Genomic DNA, 18644 nt, shown 5'->3' with positions numbered 1-18644 from the left:
CGCTCAAATAGCTTTGCCTATTACTGATTTGCTTAAAACCAAAGGGAAGGGGCAAGAGGCCACCTTTGCACAATACCAGGTGCCTTGGACCACCAAGTGTCAGGCGGCTTTTGAAACTCTTAAGGAGCGCTTTACCTCTGAACCCATTCTGGCGCACCCAGATTGCTCCAGGCCATTCACCTTACAGGTAGATGCCTCGGACAAGGCGATGGGAGGCGCACTCCTTCAGAGGGATGATCAAGGGAGACTTAGACCCTGCGCATATTTTTCTAAGAAGTTCTCTGGCCCTGAACTCAACTGGCCGATTGGGGAAAAGGAGGCCATGGCAATTAAACATGCACTCACGGTTTGGCGACAGTTCCTGGAGGGGGCGGCCGAGCCCTTTGTGGTTTGGACAGATCACCGTAACCTCGAATCGATTTTGGGTCAGCGGAAGCTGTCCGCCAAACAAGTGCGGTGGGCGACCTTTTTCTCTAAGTTTCACTTTACCATCAAACACATGCCTGGGAAAGAAAACTGCTTAGCAGACGGACTGTCTCGCATGCCGCAATATGAGTGTCAGGTTGAGCGGCCGGTGGGTTCTCTTTTCACACGGGAACACCTGGGTTTGACTCCAGAGGGGAATAGTGCAGGAGTTCTGACCAGAGCACAAAGCCGCACGGCGGCACAAGACTCGAGTTCGAGTCCCCCTCGAGAGGTGGTCGCTCCCACCTCCTCATCCCCAGCAGTCCCCGGAGAACTTCCGACCACAACCTCTGGGGAGGGGGGGGAAATCTCCCAAATAGAGCGAGGGGACCAGGCTGAAGGGCCGGTACCCACCTCCTTGCCGGGGTCGGATGCTGCCATTCCCCGCCTCTGGGCAGTTCCAGAAAGCCTCCCGGAGGTAGTCAAGAAAAGGTGGGGGGAGGCTCTTCAGCGGGAGCGGGAGGAAGAATCTATCCCATCCCAGGTGACGGACAAAAACGGTATCTGTAAGAACAAACATTACGTGCCCAGGGAACTGAGGCGGGAAATATTGGAACGGAGCCACAGTTCAACTATAGGGGGACATTTTGGGTTTGCTAAATCCTTGCACCTAATAAGAAGACAGTTTTGGTGGCCTGGAATGCGCCAAGACATCGAGGTATTTATCAAATCCTGCCCTGTGTGCGCAACTAGTAAACGTTTGATGGGAAATATTGTCGAAGGCTTTCACGGTCAGAGTTCATTGGTTCTTGTAGGTTATCCGGGCTGTGTAACCGTGGTCTTGGAATTTTCTTTCCTGACGTTTCGCCAGCAACTGTGGCAGGCATCTTCAGAGTAGTAACACTGAAGGACAGTGTCTCTCAGTGTCAAGGGTGTAGGAAGAGTAATATATAGTCAGAAAGGGATGGGAAAGCCCCCGGGATTACTAAAGCCCCTAGAAACTCCCGAGGCACCCTGGCAAGTGATTGGGATGGACTTCATAACAGACCTCCCGTCCAGTCAGGGGAAGACTGTCCTGTGGGTAATCACGGATCTTTTCTCTAAGCAAGTTCATCTCGTGCCGTGCGAAGGGATGCCATCTGCTCACAAACTGGCTCGTTTATTCATACATACCATATTTAAACTACACGGATTTCCGAAGAAGATAATTTCGGACAGAGCCTCGGTGTTCGTGTCTAAGTTCTGGAAAGCGTTCTTAGGAATTGTAGGTGTGCAGTTGGGTGTGTCATCTGCCTATCACCCCCAGACGGATGGGCAGACCAAAAGGGTCAATGCGGTGATAGAATGTTATTTGCGTTGTTTTGTTAATTATCACCAAGACAATTGGGTTGACCTGCTGCCACTGGCAGAATATGCCTACAATAACTCGGTACACTCTGCAACCGGGATAAGCCCATTCAAAGCGGTTTATGGGATGGATTTTGGACCATTAGGGGCTGTACCTACCCCACCAGAAGGCGATCCCCCCGTGGTGTCTAAATGGGCTCACACAGTGAGGAACACTTGGCCCTGGCTTGTAAAAAACCTGGAACAGGCTAAAGACAGGTACAAAATACAAGCAGACAAACACAGAGCACCTCAGTGGGAATTGAGGGTCGGAGAGAAGGTGTATCCCTCCACCAAGAATCTCAGGTCTTTACGCCCATGCAAAAAATTGAGCCAACGGTTTGTGGGCCCGTTTGATATCTCCCGAGTTATCAATGAGGTTACGGTGGAGTTGGATCTACCCAAATCCTTACAAGGGGTGCACCCAGTGTTTCACGTGAGTCTGCTAAAACCTTTTCTACAAGCACCAGAATGGCACCCCGAGCCCGAAGCGGCAACTCCCATCATGGTGCAGGGCGAACGGCACTTTGAAATCTCCAAGGTGCTCGATTCTCGGAGGCGGAGGGGGCGACTGGAATATCTTGTGCGTTGGAAACATTTAAATTCCAGTCACGATGAGTGGGTGTCCGCTGTTCACGTACAGGCTCCCACCCTTGTAGCGGATTTCTATCGCCATTACCCTGGCAAACCTGGAAATCTGGGGGGGGGGGCCTTTGGGGAGGCGGAGTGTCAGCGAGGGCATGCAATCGAACCCTGGATAGCGAGGTGACTTTCTTTTCACCTCTCCTTCCCGTGGGAAAGGGAAAGGAAGGAAGGGACAACAACCAGAGACTCGAGAAATCTCCATTTCAAAGTGACTTCCTGATTGTAATCCTGCTCTGATCTTTAGGTGTGAATTCTCTCTCTCGGTGCTGGGGAACCTCTAATGTTTTGCATTTCAAAGCTTTTACTTGTAAACATTTCTAGCTTGTGTACTCTATAAGAATGCCCTCCAAATGATTTTGCGCCATTGTAACGTTGTGTTTTCCTAGATTACTGTACTCTCCCTTTCAAATAAATTCTACTTTAACTCTCTGCAAACGTCTGGAGTAAAGTTGATGATTCTTGAGAGGCAACGGAGTCCTAGAATCTGACACCACTACAGCTGTTTCAGTCTTGAATCCCAGCCTAAAGCCAGACCAAAATGGCACAAGGGCAGATGTTTCACCTAGAAATGTCTGCAGTTGCTCTGCCACAGCCCACTCAATCATCTTGCCCAAAAATGAGAGATTAGACACAGGTTGATAATTGTTTCACATCCCTCTTATCCAAAGATTACTTTTTAACTAGGGGTCTAATTGCAGCTTTTCTAAGCTGAGAAGCAAATATCTCTTATAGGAAAGACATATTAATAATATTTCCCAAAGGTTTTAGCACCTTCTCCTGCAGGATTTTAATAACCAGGATGGGCAAGGATCCAATAGAAAGTGGTCTTCACAACCCCATATACACTATCAGCATCAGGGAAACCAACTTGATGCTATGCATAGAACTTGATGCTATGCATAGGTCACCACCAATACTCCTAGCACAAGATCTGCTCCCAAAAGGGCATCTGTTAGACTCAATGAGAGAGACTTTTATCAGTGAAGAATCACGCTGTCAGTGAAGAATCAAACTGTCACAACTAATTTCCAAATCAGTATCCAAAGTGTGAGCCCCAGATGTCGCTGTACCTTGAACCCCAAATCATTTTGCTAGGTGAGATTCAGCCACTGCACAGGTAGCAGAGAAGAAAGCCTCTGTGCCACTTTCGCTGCCATCTCACAGCCCCTCTTGTGTGTGTCTCTCAGTATGAGTTTCCCACCAACAGCACTCTAGCCATCTCCACAACTTCTTCAAAGCCCCTGGTACCCAGGTAGACCTAGTGGCTGGAGCCCTCCTTGAGGGTGGGAGCGGGTGCCAAGCAGCAACTCTGCCAATAGTCACATGAAGCTGCCTTATACTGAATCAGACTCTCAGTCCATCAAAGTCAGTATTATCTACTCAGGCCAGCAGCGGCTCTCCAGGGTCTCAGGTAGAGGTCTTTCACATCACCCACTTGCCTAGTCCTTTTAGCTGGAGATGCTGGGGATTGAACCTGGGACCTTCTGCATGCCAAGCAGATTCTCTACCACTGAGCCACGGCCTTCAGTCCCCTGCAAACCTGCATTCCAGACTGATACCAGACCTCTACAGAATCACTGCCCGGGCTCTCAAAAGTCCCCCAGGGACTTTTCTATTCATCACCCTCTGATCACTGTATGTTTCAGCACAACTATGGTTTGTAGTACATTTCTGCCTCTCTTGAGAATTTGAATTTTAAACTTTAGTAGTGGGGGAAATTCCAGATAATATTCTTGATCCAGTCTTTTTTACAAATACTTTGCCTTTGGCTGCTCTCTACTGGGATGTGCAAGACTACATAGCATTATGGAAAAAATTACTTATAAGCACTATCTGAGGATGGTGACAACTGACTGAGAAAATTCTTGTTATTAAATGGTAGTTCTAGGAAGAACAGGAACAAATCCATATCTGCTCCCTCCCAAGGCAATTGTTGGAGGTTGGCCTTTGGATGGCCATCCATTTATTAAAAGTCTCTGGTCGCTACCATGAGCTGCTCAGTTCTCCAAGGCTGGCTCTGTAACACAGTGAAGTCAAAACCTAACAAAGTGTTGACTGAGTTCCAGTTGGTGACAACATATGGTACATTAGCTAGCTTATCTTTGATATCTCTGTGTGCAAACAAATGTGCATTTGTTCCAGCAACAGTCTGATTTCTCCTCTTACCCCCAGGACGCAGTATCGTTTTTCCCCCTAGGAATCTCACTGAAGCTTTTCAGTCCCCATGAAGCCCCATTATAAAATTGAACATAATTTTTCACCAGACAATTTATCTCATCCAAACACAACGTGTAGATTGTAGATCTTACTGGCGAAATGTGATACTTGACTGCAGCGGGAATTTGACTTTTGAATATTGGGGGCAAGTTGAAGGGGGAGAACGTACATATACTTAAAAGGAGTTGACATGAGAAATAGGGACTGTTGACTCTGGGCAACCCCAACTATATAGCCTGCTGAGAAAACAGGGACTGCAGGTATTCCTTCTCTAACAGCCTCTACCCCTCTTCCTTAAAACCTACCATTCTTTACTCTTAATTGAAGAGTGGGACACAAAAGAAGCAGGGTGTGGAGAAGCTGGTGGTAGAGAAAGGAAAATGCTGTACATTAGGATGCAGAAGGACAAAGATGGAGTAAAAAAAGAAAGAAATGAGCCTGCAGGTTAAAAAGAAAGAAGGGGAATTCGAGGTGACATCTGTGGTGGTGCAAACAGGCAGAGAATGCTATGGAAGCAGAGAAGAGAGTGCTACAATGAAGAGAGAAAAGTAGGGAGTGTAAATGCAGCAAATGTAATGTAGCCAGCTCTGGGTTGGGAAATTCCTGGGGGTTTGGGGGTGGGTCCTGGAAAGGGTGGGGTTTGGGGGAGGAGAGGAACCTCACTGGGGTATAATGCTGGCCATTTTCTCCAGAGAAACTGAGCTCAGTTCTCGGCGGATCAGTTGTAATTCCTGATGATCTCCAGACCCCACTTGGAGTCTGGCAACCCTAGGTAGGGGCTATTCAAAGAGACCTGTAATTGTGCCAACTCAAGAGAGAAGCAAGCGTGCTATGAATGTATAGAAAAGGGAGACTAACAGCGGTAGACTGAAAAGAAAACACTGAGCTAAAGAGGGGGGAATCTAACATAGCAGATGCTAATATAGCAGTGTGATCTTCTTAATCTAGAAAATGTATACAAGTGGCCCTTGGAGTTTTTTAAACTGGGTTTTAATAAATGAGGATGAATCTAGACAGTTAGCAAGTACAAAACAAGAACAAGCAGCATGTCTGGTACCAACAAACTAACAGAATCTGAGCCAACACCTTAACATTATTCCCTAGGAATTCTAGATTATAGGTATTATTTTCTTGGCTATGCTAAGAGTTACCCCCACCCCAAAAAAAACAACTCTCAGTAATATAATAGTGCTTTTTGTCTGGCATCCAATATGATAAATTTGGAAACAATCCTGAAGCAATAAGGAATTGTAGTAATCCATAACCAGGCCTTTTAACCATGTAAGAACAGGATATATAATCTCACAAATTTTATTTGTGGGATTCAGTATGCCATTAAAGTGGTAGTTTTTTCTGAGCTTTGCCTTTTTTAGGGGTGGGTAGGTTTATTATAGCATTCATTTTAATTTGAATTCCTTAATATCTCCACATAAAGGCACATTCCCCACTCAGACTGATATTTTTCTTGGTTTATTTATGAGCACATAAAACTATGGCTTCCTGAACATAACCTGTGCAAGCTTTGGGGTTTGTTAAACTCCACCCCATCCTTAAGCACAACATGAAAATAATTCCTCTGGTTCCTGCACTCACCCACAGCCCTATTTTAAAATTGTTTAGGCCAAAGGTCACAACATCGTGTAGTTTTCGGTATCAGATTGCCAGATGTGTGGTTCTGCTTTTACTCTCAAATTTGAGAGGAAATGTATAGCTAATCCAGAACCAACATGTTGGAAAAAAGTAGAAGCTTAATGGTTCAACTTTGATGTCTGAACCTGAACACCTATCATCCATTCATAGACATCTAAACAAATGCGGCAGAATGCATAAGAATTCATGGGTTTGCCAAGCCGGAGACAGTGGAATCAGAAAAAAAAAAATTCTGACCCTACATGACAAATCAGGACTCTATATACTTTAGAATGATTTAAACTAGTCATGATGCATACCTATTCTCTCCAGGATGAGAGGAGCATGCCTATTATATTAGGTGCTGTGGAACACAGGCAGGATGGTGCTGCGGCAGTCATCTTGTTTGTGGCTTCCTAGAGGCACCTGGTTGGCCACTGTGTGAACAGACTACTGGACTTGATGGACCTTGGTCTGATCCAGCTTGGCTTTTCTTATGTTCGTAAGAAAGGAACTGAAACATCCTACAGACATAGTCTAGAACAGCCATGGTGGTGTAGTGTTAGAGAATAATTCTAGGATCAGGGAGGCCCAGGTTCAAATCTCCATTCTGCCATGAAGCTCACTGAGTGACTTTGGACTAGTCGCGATCGCTCAGTTAAACCTACCTCACAGGTTTGTTGTAAAGATAAACATAGGAAAATGGAGAAAAAGTAGGGTTGCCAACCTCCAGGTACTAGCTGGAGATCTCCTGCTAATTCAACTGATCTCCAGCCGATAGAGATCAGATCACCTGGAGAAAAATGGCCACTTTGGCAATTGGACTCTATGGCATTGAAGTCCCTCCCTTCACCAAACCCCGCCCTCCTCAGGCTCTGCCCCAAAAATCTCCTGCCGGTGGCAAAGAGGGACCTGGAAACCCTACCGCAAACATATAAAGTGGGACTGAAGACTGTTCCTCCACCCTAATTGTACCTCCAGCACTCCATATTAGTATGACTTTTTCAATCAAATATACTCGTGTGTTTTGTTAATGCTCGCACAAGCAACGCCAGGTTTCATTATTCCTCCCTTTATATTGTGTGCATCTCTGTTAGTTACACCAGCGTCTTTGTCTCAAACTGGCTGAGCAGTAAAGTTTGTCTTTTGAGAGAACGTCAGGTCAGAGACATGTTGCACTGTTAAAAGACACAAACACCCCTTGGAATATGTTTCCAGTTACATTTTTATTGTACTTAATGCCTGGAAGCATTCTTGCTGGAGGCAGTACAGTACTTCATAGATCAAGAGTAAAATGTGCCAAAGAGAAGATCCATTGTTGCAGTTAGGAAGCAACAGTGCTGGGGATAACTCTGTTGGTAACTTTGCAAGCTGTTTGGTATAACAAAGGAGACAGCGAGGCATGAAAAAACACACCACGAAATATAGTAGGATGCATTTGTAACGCTCTTTTCATCTGCAAATGTTTTACAGTCTTCTCCATTACACGTTGAGCTCACAACTGCTCTGTGAGTTGGGCCATTAGCCTTTTTTTTAGGGTTGCCAACCTCCCGGTAGTAGCTGGAGACCTCCCGCTATTACAACTGATCTCCAGGCAACCCTCAACCAGACCCTCTCTTCCTGTCTCTTAGGGCGAAAACGCACTGTCGCTTTGTCCTCCTTTAATCCCTGTTTCAGCCAGGATTCAGCCTGGATCAAACGCATGCGTTTCGCCTAATGTGCATTCGATCCTGGCTAAAACAGGGATTAAAGGAGGATAAAGCGACCATGCGTTTTTGCCCTTAGAGTCTTCTCCAATTCAGAAACAGCCTCCTATTCCAACCTACCATAGAGAAAGCATTAAATCTTGGCTCTCTCACTTGTTAGAGATGTTGAGATGCAAATCCAGCATTCTCCTTTCACACAGATACCTGGGATGAAATCTCATTTCACCACACTTAGAAGGGTAAAACTCTGGTTCATATTGCACTGTGATTAAACATGCATAGGTTCTCGCTGTTACTAAACAGAATGGTTCTTTGAATTTATTGTGAAATGCATTACATACTTGGGTTCACGACAGGTCCATCAAGTTCTTTCTATGGTGTGAAGCAGTACATTCATGACTTTTGGTACTTTCATATGTTAATGCACTTGGAAGAGAGAATTGTATACATAATTATGTGTTAGTGATACACCCAGGCACAGGTTTTGGTGTGGTCACGGCTAATTTATGTTTGATGCCCAAAGCATGTCCACATTTTCACCAGTAGACTCTTTTCCTGGAAAGTATGCTTAGGTCTGCAGCCTTTGAGTCCATTTTAATTATTGGTTTTATGCTGCCCCCCTTTGCTGAAGCTACTTTCTGCAGAAGCAGCGAGGAAGAAAGTTCAGCTTTTGGCAAGAACATTTCTTTGTGCAGTTCATTTATCAATAATATTAACTGCTTTGTAGCGGCTGATGAGCGTAAGTGAGATACTCTGAAAGTCCGTGTTCATTTTATTTCGTTCATATTAGCATCTCCCTTTAAAAGAACTGCTATTTAAATCCCTTATATCTCACCAAGATAAACCCAGACCAGCTCTATTTGTTTTAATGACTTATGGGAGTCTGGAAAGAGTTGCTGAGCCAAGGTTGAAGTCTGATAATATTCCATCACGCTAAAAATTCATAATCAGACACATCAGGGTTTTTTACCAGATAAAAGAGCAATTACCTCATGTTTTTTTTCCCTGCCTTGTAAAGAATGATTAGGTTTTAGCACCACAAACATACCTCGGCTTTCAAAATTGCTGTTGCCTCTTTCAACATGGAGATACGTTCTTTGGCTGTTCTTTAATTTGGTGCCATTTATCTGTTTTAGAAAGTTCACTCCTCATGTTGGTGATGGGTATGAAGTGCAGGCCTGTAATAACTATTAGGAAAGAGTCGGTTTTTATTAGAAGATAAACGACTTCCATAGACCTGCCTCCTTGGATCAGTGGGATGATCCCCATGTCATGGCTGGTCTACTAGTTGCTGCTTGATAAGGTGCTCATACCACGCTGAAGAAAGATGGTAAGCAAGGTCAAATGGCCACTACTAGGAAAATTCCCACATTTCGCAGGCAAGAAAATTATGGAGGGGGCGGTGGAAAAGTTGGGGTGACAGTTATTTAATGGCAAGACATCCCTCTTGAGTGTCTTAAATCTTCAACGAGAGATATCTTTTCGCATACCTTTTGCCTCGAGATGATTGATGTAATTTTGCTACATCATTAAACATCCTGAGAAACAAGACTGCAAACTGATTTGTGTCAATTTGAAATGCTCACAGTTCTCCAAAAAGCTCCTTTGTACCTCTGAATATTGTGGCTTTGGAGTATGCATCTGTGTTGAGATTTAAGTGAGCCTGCAAGAACTAATGACATTTCATCTTTCAAGGACTTTGTGGGAGAGACTTCATTTTGGTCCTGTATTTGGTGTTGAGAGTCGTCTCTCTGTCTTACCATTCAATTTATTTTCAGTTTAGTTGATTTATGCCTTTCAACTAAAAGTCATAAGGTAGTTTACAGTATAGTAAAATGCAATTCAATTCCTCATTGCTAAGCTTTTTCCCCTCCCATTTGGAAGCAATATTGAAACTACCAGACTCTCCCTGTGTGTTGTCCATAGAGGAGGGCTGGAGCATGAACTAGAAGCAGAACAGATATGTATTTAAAATATTTATATCCCGCTTTATCTCCTTAGACACAAGGCAGCTAACCATGCAACATTTAGGGGAGGGGCCATGGCTCAGTGGTAGAGCATCTGCTTGGCATGCAGAAGGTCCCAGGTTCAATCCCCGGCATCTCCAGTTAAAGGGAGTAGGCAGGTAGGTGATGTGAAAGACCTCTCTGCCTGAGACCCTGGAGAGCCGCTGCTGGTCTGAGTAGACAATACTGACTTTGATGGACCAAGAGTCTGATTCAGTAGAAGGCAGCTTCATGTGGATTGTTTATTACCCAAGACAATGGCCTCATCACTAGGAACTGAAAATGCTTTCTTTGATGAACATGATACATTTTTAGAGTGCTCAGCAGGACAAGAACTCAGGACAAGCTATTTTAACCAAATACACATGCCACACGGAAAGGCCAACAGATGTGCCAAAACAGATCATGTAAACATAGGGTTGCCAACCTTCAGGTCCTTCTGTTACAACTGATCTCCAGCCGATAGAGATCAGTTCACCTGGAGAAAATGGCCACTTTGGCAATTGGACTCTATAGTATTGAAGTCCTTCCCCTCTCCAAACCCTGCCCTCCTCAGGCTCCGCCCCAAAAACCTCTCAACAGTGTCGAAGAGGGACCTGGCAACCCTATGTAAATAAGCCATACAGTAGTTTTGTAGCACAAATAAGGTGGTCACTCCCCCACCACCAATGGACCTTTGCACTCATAACTAAAAATAAAAACACAAGAAATGGTGGAGTAATGTTCTTTACACAATAAACTGTAGAAAACCCACAGAAATAATGCAGATTTTCAGTGTAGCTGACTGGAAGGGTGCTGCAGGCCAGGACAACTGGCAGTAACTCTTAATTCTCCTCTGAATCAAGGGAGAGGAAGAGCAATGTCAGTGGACAGAAACAGACATCCTCTCATCCTCACTTGCCACCACCTCCCAGCCCCCATCACTGCTTGAATTATGATGAGAGGGAAATGAGAAGGAAGATGTTGTCAATGTGTCAATATAACTTCCGGCTAAAAGTGAGAAGTGACATCACTGTCACTCTAGGATTTTACCAATCTCTATGGTAAAAGCATAGACATTGGTGAAATCCTAGAGCACGGTTGAAGTCACTTCTGGGTTTCACATGAAAGTGACATTGATGTGTCAATGATCTCTTATTTCTTCATGCTTCACCCCAAAGTCTCCTATGATTCAAGGCATGCACCTAGCAAACCTACATAACACATTATTTTCTCACAGGCCCACAATGTATTCCTTATTTTGAAGCTCTTCAGGAGGTAACCCTAGAACTGCTAAACATCTGAAACACAATTGTCAAACTTGCAGTTCTTAGATAATAGTTCAAAGTAGGAACTGCACTGCATACCTTCTTCCTGGGAACAGCAAGGTGGCTGAGAAGCAGCAGAAGTCAATAGGGTCCCCATACTTAAGGAGAGGCAGTGCTGGAAGATGGCAAAGTGAATAAGAGTCAGAAAGACCCCCCTCATTTGGGAAGATATAGGGAGTGAACTGGAGAGGCAACAGTACATGATGAATTTTATTAATACAAATACTGATACAGGCATTGTTTAGTCCATTTGAACTCGGGGGAACTACAATGTATTCTTTCTACTCTTCAGAGGCTATTAGATGCTTCTCTTGTTTTTTCTCCCCGCTGCCTCTTGTTATGCTTCCCTTCTATGGTTGCCAGCCATAGCTGACAACCAAGCAGAAGCATATGTGGGACAGGAATACTTTCACTAGCTTCCTCCCAACACGCAATGTCATTTTTGGCACAAAGCTAGAAGTGATGTCATCACATCAGGGTGATCCTGTAGAGTCACCCAAAGCCCTGTGGCCTACCATAGAGTTTTGGATGATTCCTAGATCATCACCACCTACATGATGACATCACTTTCAGTTTTGCGCCAGAAGTGATGCCATGCAAAAAAGCCCTTTCCATTTTCCCCCAACCAGCTTGTCAAATTGGAAGGGGGAACAGGGGGGCCAGGCCAGTGGTCTCCCACTATAGCAGGAAAACTGCCCTCTATTCCCTTCAGTTTGTAAGTCAATTCTTGTATCATGAAGGTCTCTCTGCGGTTTGAAGGCTTATAGTTATTTCTTTTTTAAAATCCTGTTGTTACAGTAAACTTTACTGAAAGCAACTTTGCATGTATGGGATTAGATTATTTCCCCAATTCTGTTTAAGAGTGTGGCATCTGCAGAATGGAGAGATCCATGATCCAATGTAAGATGCCTGGGCAACCCAACAATTTTGCACCATGAGCAACCTCTGTTCATTTGAAGAAGGCTTTCGCAAGAGTAGAGCTCGATAATTTACACCCCAGTAATCCAAATAATTATAAAATCATAACTATTCAATTAATCTTTCAGGTTTAATTCAATTATATTCAACTAAAGTTTTTTTTTTAAACTACATATATTCAAACAAATTGTTCCTATTCCCCCCCCCCCCCCAAGAGGTAAAGTGAATGATTTTATGGCCCATTTAAACACAGGGACTTTCTTCATGTTGTTTATTTTCTTTCCTGTTTACTGCTCAAAACTCAACAGTCAGATTTGGTCGACTAATAGCCAGCGAGCAGCACTGGCCCTGCTGAAGAGAAGGAGGCGTAGGAGCGGCTTTAGATAAATAAACGCAAGCACCCGGGAACTATTTTTTTGGAATCTGCTTTAAACCGAGCACCACCATGAGTGAAAGTAATTAAAGACCACTTGCAAAGGTTGTTAGAGAAATGTGTAAACAGCAGTATAAGCATTAGGGCAGGTCCGAGAAGGAGGCAGTATTTTGGTGAGGTAAGCAACACACACTTGCCAAAGTGCAGAATTCTCCAAAGGGAAAGAGAATTAGGGAAAACAACATGATCAGATTGTGTCAATAATACACATCATTTCCTAAGTGGCGTGTGTGGCTTTGAGCACATGTGAGCTAAACAGGGGGGAGGGCCTTATTCATTGGTAATTCTTACACTAAATCCGAGTAAGAGTTCCATTGATTGAGCTTTTGGTGAGGTCTAAATATTTGCACATATAGAGCTCCTGGTGGATTTGATTTTTGCATATGGATTTAATTCTCCCATAATTCCATAGGAAGAAAAAAAGTGAAGTTTCCATACCACATTGCAACTTAAATTTGTCCATATTGGAATCAGGAGGAATTATGTGGCAATTTCAATTTGGAATATTGCTGTGAAAATCAAAGGAGGCATACAGAAACTAGCCAAAATACCTCTTTACCGGTATGGGTATTTGGCTTATTCTGGATTTGGGTACCCAAGGTTGGGTAGAAAGAATATATATATATATACTAAATATATATTTTATATATATATATATATATATATATATATATATATATATATATATATATATATATATATATATATATATATATATATATATATATATTGTGTGTGTGTGTGTGTGTGTGTGTATAAATACTAAAAATATAATTTATTCGAAGCGCTATGTAAAGGTTAAAAATATTTAAAAACATTAAAATAGCACAATGGCATTTCCTAGGGTTGATATCTGTAACCACAAACCAGATGTGTTTCAGCCTATTGGGCCTTCATCAGTGGTCAATTAAAACCCATGTTAAGCCTGCACACATTTACAGAAATAAATACATATACAAACAGTTTAAATCAAACCAGGCATGTATATAGGTTGTAAAATCTATTACCAATTACTCAAACATCTGGTCAGATTGGTTCTAGTTGTAATACTGGTTTGTATATGTCTCTCATATACGATCTGTGCACCTAGTAGAGCAATGTCTTGAGTCTGGATTTACCAAAAAAATCGGGCCCAATAAACCCAAACCCGAAATTTATACACACACCCAATATTTTTTTTTGCATGACCCTACTCACTTCAGTTATGAAACTGATATGCTATGGCTTATATTGCTCCTGTGGAATAAAGGAGTGTTATTCCCCCTCCTCTTTTCATGAACTTTCAGTACTAGCAAGAGGATTTCATAGTCCATTTACCATCACCAGTTTATTTAGGATATTTTCCCTAAATTATACTCTGAAATTATTATATCAACAGAATAGAAGCTGCAAAGTCAAATAAATAAATAGGGATCTCCATTTCTGCATTTAGTGGGGACTGCTGTTTGTTTACCAAGAGCCTGCAAGAGGTGTTCATTTCAGTTGAGGGACCTTGCAGAGCAACCAGAGCAGAGCGGCTTTGCCAAAGCCGTATTCAAAATCTCACAGCAATGCACTCATTCGGCCCTAATCTCTAAAAGAAAACATCTCTGAAAATGACTATTATAACTTCCCTGTGGCCTCTGCCCCCCTCCCATCGCAGCTTTTCCCCCAAACCGCATCACATAAAATTTCTCTCTCTCTTTTGTAACTTTGGAGAGGCTGGTGGCCTAGTAAAGACCAGAAAAGGAAGAGCTGAGGTTTTTCTGCTCTTAAAGTGAGGCTCCTTAAAGTATAGTCCTATTTAATTGCAATGAACACTTCACCAGGCCTGCAGCTTTATATTATATTCAGATGGTGGAAACCTGGCCAGCACAGTCACAATGGCATGTTAATAAACAGAATCGCTGAGGCACCTCAGGGCAAGACTGATTATTTTAAAGGGTGAGCTAAACATTTCTAAGGTGTGAGAGTTTTTGTTGCAATATTTTAATTCACACCAACCCTACCCCATTTAACTTAGCTCTTGAGCAGCCCATAAGATTACCTCAGATGTTTTATTTGCAGTACGCATAGGCTAAATACAAAGAGTGGTGGTCTGCCCCCCCTTCTCTCTCTTGCTTAAGAGTTAAGATTTATAAATGCCTAGGCATGCTGGTTCCTCTATCTGCAAATGGTGTTTACAGAGATATATTTCTGAAGTAATCTAATCTAAAAATGCAGTTGGTGAGCCTTTGGGAACAGGGTATATGGGTTGCCAGGTCCCTCTTCGCCACTGGCAGGAGGTTTTTGGGGTGAAGCCTGAAGAGGGCCAGGTTTGGGGAGGGGAGGGACTTCATTGCCATAGAGTCCAATTGCCAAAGCGGCCATTTTCTCCAGGCGAACTGATCTCTATCGGCTAGAGATCAGTTGTAATACCAGGAGATCTCCTGCTAGTACCTGGAGGTTGGCAACCCTGATGTAGAATTAAGTTCCATTTCAAGTCACTATCATTCACATCATCTGTAAAAATTAGAGCAAACCATTTCTACTTCTGAAGCTGTTGACCTCTTTATGTATTTTAAGTTAGTCAAGCATTTACTTTTTAGTAGATCGTTGAATTAGTTCATGCTTACATTAAAACAAATTTGCAGAACACCAAAATCTCAACCAAAGTGCTTTTTTAAAGTTACAAAATAGTAGCTTACAAAATATTGTCGAAGGCTTTCACGGTCAGAGATCATAGGTTCTTGTGGGCTATCCGGGCTGTGTGACCGTGGTCTTGGTATTTTCTTTCCTGACGTTTTGCCAGCAGCTGTGGCAGGCATCTTCAGAGGAGGAACACTGAGAGACGCTGTCCTTCAGTGTTACTCCTCTGAAGATGCCTGCCACAGCTGCTGGCGAAACATCAGGAAAGAAAATACCAAGACCACGGTCACACAGCCCGGATAGCCCACAAGAACCTAGTAGCTTACAGTTTAATAAACTAAAGCCATTGCTTGTATGAAGATACTTTCTTTTACAGCTTCCACTGCAGTGATAAAACTGCAGCCTCACTGCATAAAACTTGCACTCACTATCTAGGGATGCCCGCCTCCAAGCAGGACCTGAGGATCCCGCATAATTACAGCTCATATCTAGAGTGCAAAGATCAGTTCTCTGGGAGAAAATGGATGCTTTTGAGGGTGGGCTCTGTGTCATAGGACCCCACTGTCCTCTCCAGGCTCCATCCCGAAATCTCCAGGAGTTTCCCAATCTAGATTTGGCAACTCAACCCCCCTATCCCCTGCCAGTGGTCAGGGAGGACCCTGGCAACCCTACTGTAACTGGGCCCAGCCCCTCAACTTCAGTCATTCAGTTAAAAAGAGGATAAGCTTAACTAAAGGTGGCAGCCTACTTACTCTGTAGGGTCATTGAGAAAGTGGAGAAAAAACACTTTTTATGTGTCTTTTAAGCGGAGACTGTAAAAGTATGGCCACAATCCTCCAAAGAGTGGAATACACTTAAAACCCACTGATATCAGTGGGTTTATGTCTCTTAGTCTGGGTTAGAAGACCGTTGCTGTAATTTCCAGAAAGGACAGTTAGCAAGGCACTCCTAAGAAGAGTCAGGTCCTTCAAGGTCTATTGAAGTCAAAGAGCTTAGAAAGATGTAATTCTGCTTAGGATGCCTCTAGGAAGTCCACAAACAAGATAACTGCAGCAGAATTATCCTGCCTGTGTTCCACAGCACTTAATATCTGTTAATATCTGTTTTGTATCAGAACAAATGTCTAGAATTCGGATAACCATAAGTACCCTTTTCCCCACATTACTTTTCCTGCATTAGCTCCTTGTATGCCTGAGACAACAGTCTCTTGCTTCCTTTCAACCCTACTTGATGGTTTTAAAAACGGTTGGCCACTAAGTACTGCTATCAAGGAAGATATGAAGCAAAGCTATTGTGAGTACGCCAACTCAGAATTGCAGCTCCATTCTAGGACAGGAGCCAGTCACCACTGTGAGACTGTGCGTGATTGGAAGGTGACTGGATTTTAGAAATCTTCATTCTAAAGTGACTCGTGGGGATACCAGGTAAGCTGCAAATATTCTCTGCACATTTTCATTATTCAAGCGTGCTTGATGCCAGATCCTCTGTAAAGCTCTGCATTAAAACCCCAGCCTACAGTAGTGAGATGAACATTTTAGTTTCAAAGACTAGTTTTATAGAAACTTGGCACCAGAAAACACGTTTGTGTTTCATTATTATGACACATAAAATTTTATTGGGGTCTCATAGTCTTTTTTCCCTAAATCATTGGCATATGCTGAAATACACAATGTATTGGCAAATACACAGTAGTCCTCGTTCCACATCATTTCCCACAGCATTTTTAAAAGTATTTGCAATAACTTCATACTTAAAACATGCAATAAGTTACTTACAATGCAATACAAGAAGTTATAATAACTCAGTCACTTTAGCAAAGTTCCTGTTCCTGAGAATAGTTATACAGTGGCAACTCAAGGTGTTTTTTTTAAAAAAAATCTTGTCTTTTGTCCAATTTTTAACAAATAATCCCAGGAAAACTACAAATTGATTGCTGCATACATTAATATGTATATTGCTGCCTCAAATCAGGACATCGATTACGGTGGATAGCCGTGTTAGTCTGTCTGTAGCAGTAGAAAAGAGCAGAAGTCCATTAGCATCTTAAAGACTAACAAAATTTCTGGCAGGGTATGAGCTTTCGTGAATCACAGCTCACTTCTTCAAATCAGGACAATGTGTGCATCTTCTCCTTTTCTGTCAGATGATCTGTGCTATTGTCTCCGAGAGTGTTCGTCATCCCATAAGTGAATTCATCATTCATTAGGTGGTTGAAAAACAGTGCCTGATTTGAGCACTTCAGCCCTCAATTTCCACCCCATTCCTCAACTGTCCATGTACCCCCAGCAAGCTCAATCCAGGATTTCATCCCACTCCCACAGAAAAATATCTGTGAGAAGAAATCTGTTTTCACTTACTAATCCTTTTCTCAAGATCAGGGTGAGTAATAACACTTACTATCCCAGGTCAGCAAGTAATTTTAAACAGAGACCCTATATTCAACAAATCAAGGCGTGAAGAGTTGTAACATTGGCTCTGAGTACTGACTTACTCCCACATAAGCAGAAACGTAGGGTCAAATTACACGTGATATACAATCACGTGAAGATTCTCTGAAGTGTTTTTTAAAAAAACTAAAGCAACTGTGGGAAGCTGCAATCCAGACCAGATGTTCATGTAGTGTGTTGCTTATCTCTTTCCCTGTGAACTGTTCCTCTGATAAAAATTGCTCCCTTCAAAGTGCTTTTGGCCCACAGAGAAAAGATGCATATACTGATATCTTTTCTCCATGCGGGGTAAAATGTAACAGATTACAATCCTAGCCAGAAATGTAGCCCATTTCAGAATACTGGTGCACTTTATGAGGGGATGCCATTTATATCCGAGACTGGGTGGTTAATAAATTTGACAGCATCCATAGCCTTTAAGTTATTTATCATACAACAGGGGCACTATCGGTACTCAAAGGAACCCCGATCCCAATGGTAAGCAGATTTGAACCCTGGGAAGATAAGCAGGAGTGAAAATAAGATTGTAGACAGACCTCACATCGAGCAGGAACAAGAACAAAACAGGGATAGATTCTGTTTCTGTGGACAGAAGCCCAGCCAGGGGGAAGAGAACTGCTGAAGAAGAAATGATGGCTTCTCACAAGTGTCTTTGCTTTGTGAGTATTCTGAATGGGAAATATGAAAGCAAAGAACACATTCTGAAAATTCACTTCAAGAATTCATGGAGTGGGTTGGAGCATATGTTCCACTACTAAACTTACCTATCAATTATTTCATGTGTGTGTGTGCTGTCAAGTCACAGTTTACTTAAGAACATAAGGACATAAGAAAAGCCATGCTGGATCAGACTAAGGTCCATCAAGTCCAGCAATCTGTTCACACAGTGGCCAACCAGGTGCCTCTAGGAAGTCCACAAACAAGATAACTTCAGCAGC

The sequence above is a fragment of the Euleptes europaea genome, chromosome 10 (assembly GCF_029931775.1).
Source record: "Euleptes europaea isolate rEulEur1 chromosome 10, rEulEur1.hap1, whole genome shotgun sequence".
Taxonomy (NCBI): domain Eukaryota; kingdom Metazoa; phylum Chordata; class Lepidosauria; order Squamata; family Sphaerodactylidae; genus Euleptes; species Euleptes europaea.
This window is presented reverse-complemented; position numbering follows the sequence as displayed.